The sequence below is a fragment of the Arachis ipaensis genome, chromosome B4 (assembly GCF_059453495.1).
Source record: "Arachis ipaensis isolate K30076 ecotype BB chromosome B4, ASM5945349v1, whole genome shotgun sequence".
Taxonomy (NCBI): Eukaryota; Viridiplantae; Streptophyta; class Magnoliopsida; order Fabales; family Fabaceae; genus Arachis; species Arachis ipaensis.
In genome coordinates this window covers 84,047,575-84,055,826 of record NC_142439.1, presented here as the reverse complement: position 1 = coordinate 84,055,826, position 8,252 = coordinate 84,047,575, and the positions used below count along the sequence as shown (strand labels likewise).

Below are 8,252 nucleotides of genomic sequence, written 5' to 3'. Positions count from 1 at the left end.
ATTTTAAGAGCTTTGGCTTTTTCTGCTTGCTTTTTCTTTCAATTTTTTTTTCTTTTTTTTTCTGCAAGCTTTGCTCTTTGCTGCTTTTTCTTGCTTCAAGAATCATTTTTATGATTTTTTAGATTATCAAATAACATGTCTCCTTGTCATCATCCTTTCAAGAGCCAACATATTTAACATTCTTAAACAACAACTTCAAAAGACATATGCACTGTTTAAGCATTCATTCAGAAAACAAGAAGCATTGTCACCACATCAATATAATTAAACTAAGTTCAAGGATAAATTCGAAACTCATGTACTTCTTGTTCTTTTGAATTAAAACATTTTTCATTTAAGAGAGGTGATGGATTCATAGGACATTCATAACTTTAAGACAAAGTTACTAACCACTAATGATCATGTAATGAAGACACAAACATAGATAAGCACTTAACACAGAGAAAACGAAAAACAGAGAATGTAAGAACAAGGAATGAGTCCACCTTAGTGATGGTGGCGTTTCCTTCTTGAGGAACCAATGATGTCCTTGAGCTCTTCTATGTCTCTTCCTTGTCTTTGTTGCTCCTCCCTCATTACTTTTTGATCTTCTCTTATTTCATGAAGGATGATGGAGTGCTCTTGATGTTCCACCCTTAGTTGTCCCATGTTGGAACTTAATTCTCCTAGGGAGGTGTTGATTTTCTCCCAATAGTTTTGTGGAGGAAAATGCATTTGAGGCATCTCCGGGATCTCATGGTGATGAGCTTCCTGCGCCTATTGAGTTCCATGAATGGGCTCTCTTGCTTGCTCCATCCTTTTTTTAGTGATGCGCTTCTCTTCCTCAATGGAAATGTCTCCTTCTATGAAAGCTCCAGCTGAGTAACATAGATGGCAAATAAGATGAGGAAAAGCTAGCCTTGCCATGGAGGAGGACTTTTCGGCTATTTTGTAGAGTTCAAGGGAGATGACTTCATGAACTTCTACTTCCTCTCCAATCATGATGCTATGAATCATGATGGCCTGATCCACAGTAACTTCAGATCGGTTGCTAGTGGGGATGATGGAGCGTTGGATGAACTCCAACCATCCTCTAGCCACAGGCTTGAGGTCCAGTCTTCTTAGTTGAACCGGCTTGCCTTTGGAGTAAATCTTCCATTGAGCTCCTTCTACACATATGTCCATGAGGACTTGGTCCAACCTTTGATTAAAGTTGACCCTTCTAGTGTAGGGGCGTGCATCTCCTTGCATCATAGGCAAGTTAAACGCCAACCTCACATTTTTCGGGCTAAAATCTAAGTATTTCCCCCGAACCATGGTGAGATAATTCTTTGGGTCTGGGTTCTTACTTTGATTATGGTTCCTAGTGATCCATGCATTGGCATAGAACTCTTGAACCATTAGGATGCCGACTTGTTGGATGGGTTTTGTTAGAACTTCCCAACCTCTTCTTTGGATTTCATGTCGGATCTCCAGATACTCATTCTTCTTGAGCTTGAAAGGGACCTCAGGGATCACCTTCTTCTTGGCCACAACATTATAGAAGTGGTCTTGATGAGCTTTGGAGATGAATCTTTCCATCTCCCATGACTCGGAGGTGGAAGCTTTTGTCTTCCCTTTCCCTTTTCTAGAGGATTCTCCGGTCTTGGGTGCCATCAATGGTAATGGAACAAAAAGCTTATGCTTTTACCACACCAAACTTAGAATTTTTCTCGCCCCCGAGTAAGAGAAGAAAGAATAGATGAAGAAGAAGAAGAAAATATGGAGAGGAGGGGGGAGCTGTGTTTCGGCCCAGAAGAGAAAAGAGGGTTGTGTTGTGTGAAAATGAGGAAGAATGGAGGGTTATATATAGGGAAGGGAGGAGGGGTAAGTTCGGCCATTTAGGGTGGGTTTGGGTGGGAAATTGATTTTGAATTTTGAAGGTAGGTAGAGTTTATGAGGTAGGTTTATGGGGGAGAGTGGATGGATGTGAGTGGTGAAGAGGTGATGGGGAAGAGAGATTGAGGTGATTGGTGAAGAGTTTTGGGGAAGAGTGTTTATGGGATTGTGTGAAAGAGGGGTGAGAAGAAGTGAGTGGAGGTAGGTGGGGATCCTGTGGGGTCCATAGATCCTGAGGTGATCCTGTGGGGTCCACAGATCCTGAGGTGTTCAAGGATTTATAACCTTGCACCAAATTAGGCATGCAAAATGCCTTTGCACACAACTATGTGCATTCAGCGCCAGATTGGTGCTTGTTCTGGGCATTGAACGCCCATTTGTTGCCCATTTCTGGCGTTGAACACCAGAACCATGCTTGTTCTGGGCGTTCAGTGCCAGCTCTTTTCCAGGGTGCATTTCTGGCGTTCAAACGCCCAGATGCTACCCATTTCTGGCGTTCAGCGCCAGAACCATGCTCTGTTCTGGCGTTGAACGTCCAAAACATGCTTCTTACTGGCGTTTAAACGCCAGTAAGGTCTTCCTCCAGGGTGTGTTTTTTTTTCTGCTGTTTTTGATTCTGTTTTCAATTTTTTGATTTATTTTGTGACTCCACATGATCATGAACCTAATAAAACATGAAAACCAATGAAAATTAGATAAATAAAAATTGGGTTGCCTGCCAACAAGCGCTTCTTTAATGTCAATAGCTTGACAGTGGGCTCTCATGGAGCCTCACAGATGTGCAGAGCTTAGTTGAGACCTCCCAACACCAAACTTAGAGTTTGGATATGGGGGTTTAACACCAAACTTAGAGTTTGGTTGTGGCCTCTCAACACCAAACTTAGAGTTTGACTGTGGGGGCTTTGTTTGACTCTGCTTTGAGAGAAGCTTTTTATGCTTCCTCTCCATGGATGCAAAGAGAGATCCTTGAGTTGTAAACACAAGGTTGTCCTCATTTATTTGAAGGATCAATTCTCCTCTGTCCACATCAATCACAGCTCTTGCTGTGGCTAGGAAAGGTCTTCCTAGGATGATGGATTCATCCTCATCCTTCCCAGTATCTAGGACTATGAAATCAGTAGGGATGTAAAGGCCTTCAACCTTTACTAACACGTCCTCTACTTGTCCATAAGCCTGTTTTCTTGAATTTTCTGCCATCTCTAATGAGATTTTAGTGGCTTGCACCCTAAAGATTCCCAGTTTCTCTATTACAGAGAGGGGCATGAGGTTTATCCCTGAACCAAGGTCACACAGAGCCTTCTCAAAGGTCATGGTGCCTATGGTATAAGGTATTAAGAACTTTCCAGGATCCTGTTTCTTTTTAGGCAATCTCAGTTGATCCAGATCACTTAGTTCATTGGTGAACAAGGGAGGTTCATCTTTCCAAGTCTCAATACCAAATAATTTGGCATTCAGCTTCATGATTACACCAAGAAACTTGGCAGCTTGCTCTTCAGTAACATCCTCATTCTCTTCAGAAGAGAAATACTCATCAGAGCTCATGAATGGCATAATAAGGTTCAATGGAATCTCTATGGTCTCTAGATGAGTCTCAGATTCCTTTGGTTCCTCAAAGAGAAGCTCCTTATTGATCACTGGACGTCCCAGGAGGTCTTCCTCCTTGGGATTCACGTCCTCTCCTTCCTTCACAGGTTCGGCCATGGTGATTAATTTAATGGCCTTGCACTCTCCTTTTGGATTTTCTTCTGTATTGCTTAGGAGAGTACTAGGAGGGATTTCAGTGATCCTTTTACTCAGCTGGCCCACTTGTGCCTCCAAATTTCTAATGGATAACCTTGTTTCATTCATGAAACTTACAGTGGCCTTAGATAGATCAGAGACTAAGTTTGCTAAATTAGAGGTATTTTGTTCAGAGTTCTCTGTCTGTTGCTGAGTGGATGATGGAAAAGGTTTACTATTGTTAAACCTATTTCTTCCACCATTATTAAAGCCTTGTTGAGGCTTTTGATCCTTCCATGAGAAATTTGGATGATTTCTCCATGAGGGGTTATAGGTGTTTCCATAAGGTTCACCCATGTAATTCACCTATGCTATTACAGGGTTTTCATGATCATAAGCTTCTTCTTCAGAAGATGCCTCTTGAGTACTGTTGGATGCAGCTTGCATTCCATTCAGACTCTGAGAAATCATATTGACTTGCTGAGTCAATATTTTATTCTGAGCCAATATAGCATTCAGAGTATCAATTTCAAGAACTCCCTTCTTCATAGACGTCCCATTATTCACAGGATTCCTTTCAGAAGTGTACATGAACTGGTTATTAGCAACCATGTCAATGAGTTCTTAAGCTTCTGCAGGTGTTTTCTTTAGGTGAATGGATCCACCTGCAGAAGTATCCAATGACATCTTAGCTAATTCAGACAGACCATCATAGAATATATCCAGCATGGTCCATTCTGAAAGCATGTCAGAAGGACACTTTTTGGTCAGTCCTTTGTATCTCTCCCAAGCTTCATAGAGGGATTCACCTTCTTTCTGTCTGAAGGTTTGAACATCCACTCTACGCTTACTCAGCTTTTGAGGAGGAATGGAGATGCTTCTTCCATGTAAATTGGAATTTGGTTCAGTAAAGTCACTGGTGCGCAGAAATTGCGCAGAAATTGTGATTACACTTTGATTATGTAAAATTCATTGCTCTTTCTTTCCCTGGTAATGGCGCCAAAAGACATGATGCCAATACCATGGTTCACAACTTCGCACAACTAACCAGCAAGTGCATTGGGTCGTCCAAGCAATACCTTACGTGAGTAAGGGTCGAATCCCACGGAGATTGTTGGTATGAAGCAAGCTATGGTCACCTTGTAAATCTCAGTCAGGTGGATATAAAATAGTAATGGGGTTTTTGAAATTAAAGAATGAAATAAGGATAGAAATACTTATGTAATTCATTGGTTAGAATTTCAGATAAGCATGTAGAGATGCTTTCGTTCCTCTGAACCTCTGCTTTCCTGCTATCTTCATCCAATCAATCTTACTCCTTTCTATGGCTAGCTTTATGTAAGGATGTCATCGGTGCCAATGGCTACTTTCGATCTCTCTCGGGAAAATGATCCAAATGCTCTGTCACAGCACGGCTAATCGTCTGGAGGCATCACCTTTGTCGTTGGTTGCATCCTATTCCTCCTTGTGAAAATGGTCCGATGCGCTGTCACTGCATGGCTAATCATCTGGAGGTTCTCGATCATACTGGAATAGGATTTACTATCCTTTTGCGTCTGTCACTACGCCCAGCACTCGCGAGTTTGAAGCTCGTCACAGTCATTCAATCCCAGAATCCTACTCAGAATACCACAGACAAGGTTTAGACTTTCTGGATTCTCATGAATGCCGCCATCAATCTAGCTTATACCACGAAGATCCCAATATCTCGGACTCGGTCCCCTGTATTAGTAATCTAAGAGATACTCACTCCGTTTAATGTAGAACGGAAGTGGTTGTCAGGCACGCGTTCATAGGGAATGATGATGATTGTCACGTTCATCACATTCAGGTTGAAGTGCAAATGAATATCTTAGAAGCGGAATAAGTTGAATTGAATAGAAAACAGTAGTACTTCGCATTAATCTTTGAGGAACAGCAGAGCTCCACACGTTGATCTATGGAGTGTAGAAACTCTACCGTTTGAAAATACATAAGTGAGAGGTCCAGGCATGGCCGAATGGCCAGCCCCCTAAAACGTGATCACAGGACCAAAAATACAATCCAGGATACCAAAGATGTCTAATACAATAGTAAAAGGTCCTATTTATAATAAACTAGCTACTAGGGTTTACAAAAGTAAGTAATTGATGCATAAATCCACTTCCGGGGCCCACTTGGTGTGTGCTTGGGCTGAGCTTTGAGTGTTACACGTGTAGAGGTCATTCCTGGAGTTGAACGCCAGTTTTGGTGCCAGTTTGGGCGTTGAACTCCACTTTACAACTTGTTTCTGGCGCTGGACGCCAGAGTTGGGCAGAGAACTGGCGTTGAACGCCAGTTTGCGTCATCTAAACTTGGGCAAAGTATAGACTATTATATATTTCTGGAAATCCCTGGATGTCTACTTTCCAATGCAATTGGAAGCGCGCCATTTTGAGTTCTGTATCTCTAGAAAATCCACTTTGAGTGCAGGGAGGTCAGAATCCAACAGCATCAGCAGTCCTTTTTCAACCTCTGAATCTGATTTTTGCCCAAGTCCCTCAATTTCAGCCAGAAAATACCTGAAATCACAAAAAAACACATAAACTCATAGTAAAGTCCAGAAATGTGAATTTAACATAAAAACTAATGAAAACATCCTTAAAAGTAACTAGATCCTACTAAAAACATACTAAAAACGATGTCAAAAAGCGTATAAGTTATCCGCTTATCACAACACCAAACTTAAATTGTTGCTTGTCCCCAAGAAACTGAAAATCAAATAGGATAAAAAGAAAAGAATATACTATAAATTTCAAACTATCAATGAAACATAGCTCCAATCAAATGAGCGGGACTTATAGCTTTTTGCGGCTTGAATAGTTTTGGCATCTCACTTTATCCATTGAGGTTCAGAATGATTGGCATCTATAGGAACTCAGAGTTCAGATAGTGTTATTGATTCTCCTAGTTCAGTATGATGATTCTTGAACACAGCTTCTTTATGAGTCTTGGCCGTGGCCCTAAGCACTTTGTTTTCCAGTATTACCACCGGATACATAAATGCCACAGACACATAATTGGGTGAACCTTTTCAGATTGTGACTCAGCTTTGCTAAAGTCCCCAATTAGAGGTGTCCAGGGTTCTTAAGCACACTCTTCTTTTGCTTTGGACCTTGACTTTAACCGCTCAGTCTCAAGTTTTCACTTGACACCTTCACGCCACAAGCACATGGTTAGGGACAGCTTGGTTTAGCCGCTTAGGCCAAGATTTTATTCCTTTAGGCCCTCCTATCCACTGATGCTCAAAGCCTTGGGATCCTTTTTATTTGCCCTTGCCTTTTGGTTTTAAGGGTTATTGGCTTTTTGCTCTTGCCTCTTGGTTTTAAGAGCTTTTGGCTTTTTCTGCTTGCTTTTTCTTTTTCTTTTTCTTTCTATTTTTTTTTTCGCCTATTTTTTTTTCTGCAAGCTTTGTTCTTTGCTGCTTTTTCTTGCTTCAAGAATCATTTTTATGATTTATCAGATTATCAAATAACATGTCTCCTAGTCATCATTCTTTCAAAAGCCAACATATTTAACATTCTTAAACAACAACTTCAAAAGACATATGCACTGTTCAAGCATACATTCAGAAAACAAGAAGCATTGTCACCACATCAATATAATTAAACTAAGTTCAAGGATAAATTCAAAACTCATGTACTTCTTGTTCTTTTCAATTAAAACATTTTTCATTTAAGAGAGGTGATAGATTCATAGGACATTCATAACTTTAAGACAAAGTTACTAACTACTAATGATCATGTAATGAAGACACAAACATGGATAAGCACTTAACATAGAGAAAACGAAAAACAGAAGAAAGAAGAACAAGGAATGAATCCACCTTAGTGATGGTGGCATTTCCTTCTTGAGGAACCAATGATTTCCTTGAGCTCTTCTATTTCTCTTCCTTGTCTTTGTTGCTCCTCCCTCATTGCATTTTGATCTTCTCTTATTTCATGAAGGATGATAGAGTGCTCTTGATGTTCCACCCTTAGTTGTCCCATATTGGAACTCAATTCTCCAAGGGAGGTGTTGATTTGCTCCCAATAGTTTTGTGGAGGAAAATGCATTTGAGGCATCTCCGGGATCTCATGGTGATGAGCTTCATACGCCTCTTGAGCTCCATGAATGGGCTCTCTTGCTTGCTCCATCTTTTTCTTAGTGATGGGCTTGTCCTCTTTAATGAGGATATCTCCCTCTATGTCAATCCCAGCAGAATTGCATAGGTGGCAAATGTGGTGAGGAAAGGCTAACCTTGCCATAGTGGAGGACTTGTCAGCCACCTTGTAGAGTTCTTGAGGTATAATCTCATGAACTTCCACCTCTTCTCTAATCATGATGCTATGGATCATGATGGCCCGGTCTATAGTAACTTCAGACCGGTTGCTAGTGGGAATGATTGAGCATTGAATGAACTCCAACCATCCTCTAGCTACAGGCTTAAGGTCTAGTCTTCTTAGTTGAACCGGTTTGCCTTTTGAGTCAATCTTCCATTGAGCTCCTTCTACACATATGTCCATAAGGACTTGGTCCAACCTTTGATCAAAGTTGACTCTCCTTGTGTAGGGGCGTGCGTTCTCTTCCATGTTTAGCAAGTTGAACGCCAACCTCACATTTTCCGGACTAAAATCTAAGTATTTCCCCCGAACCATTGTAACATAGTTCTTTGGATC

At 41.0% G+C, this 8,252-nt stretch overlaps 1 non-coding gene across 1 annotated transcript; it reads left to right on the top strand.

Annotated features, from left to right (window-relative positions):
• The first annotated feature begins 4,317 nt into the window (after positions 1–4,317).
• LOC148568176 (small nucleolar RNA R71) lies at positions 4,318–4,425 on the top strand. Its single transcript, XR_015881649.1, has one exon. It is a non-coding gene; the product is annotated as a small nucleolar RNA R71 (small nucleolar RNA).
• Positions 4,426–8,252: the final 3,827 nt, after the last annotated feature.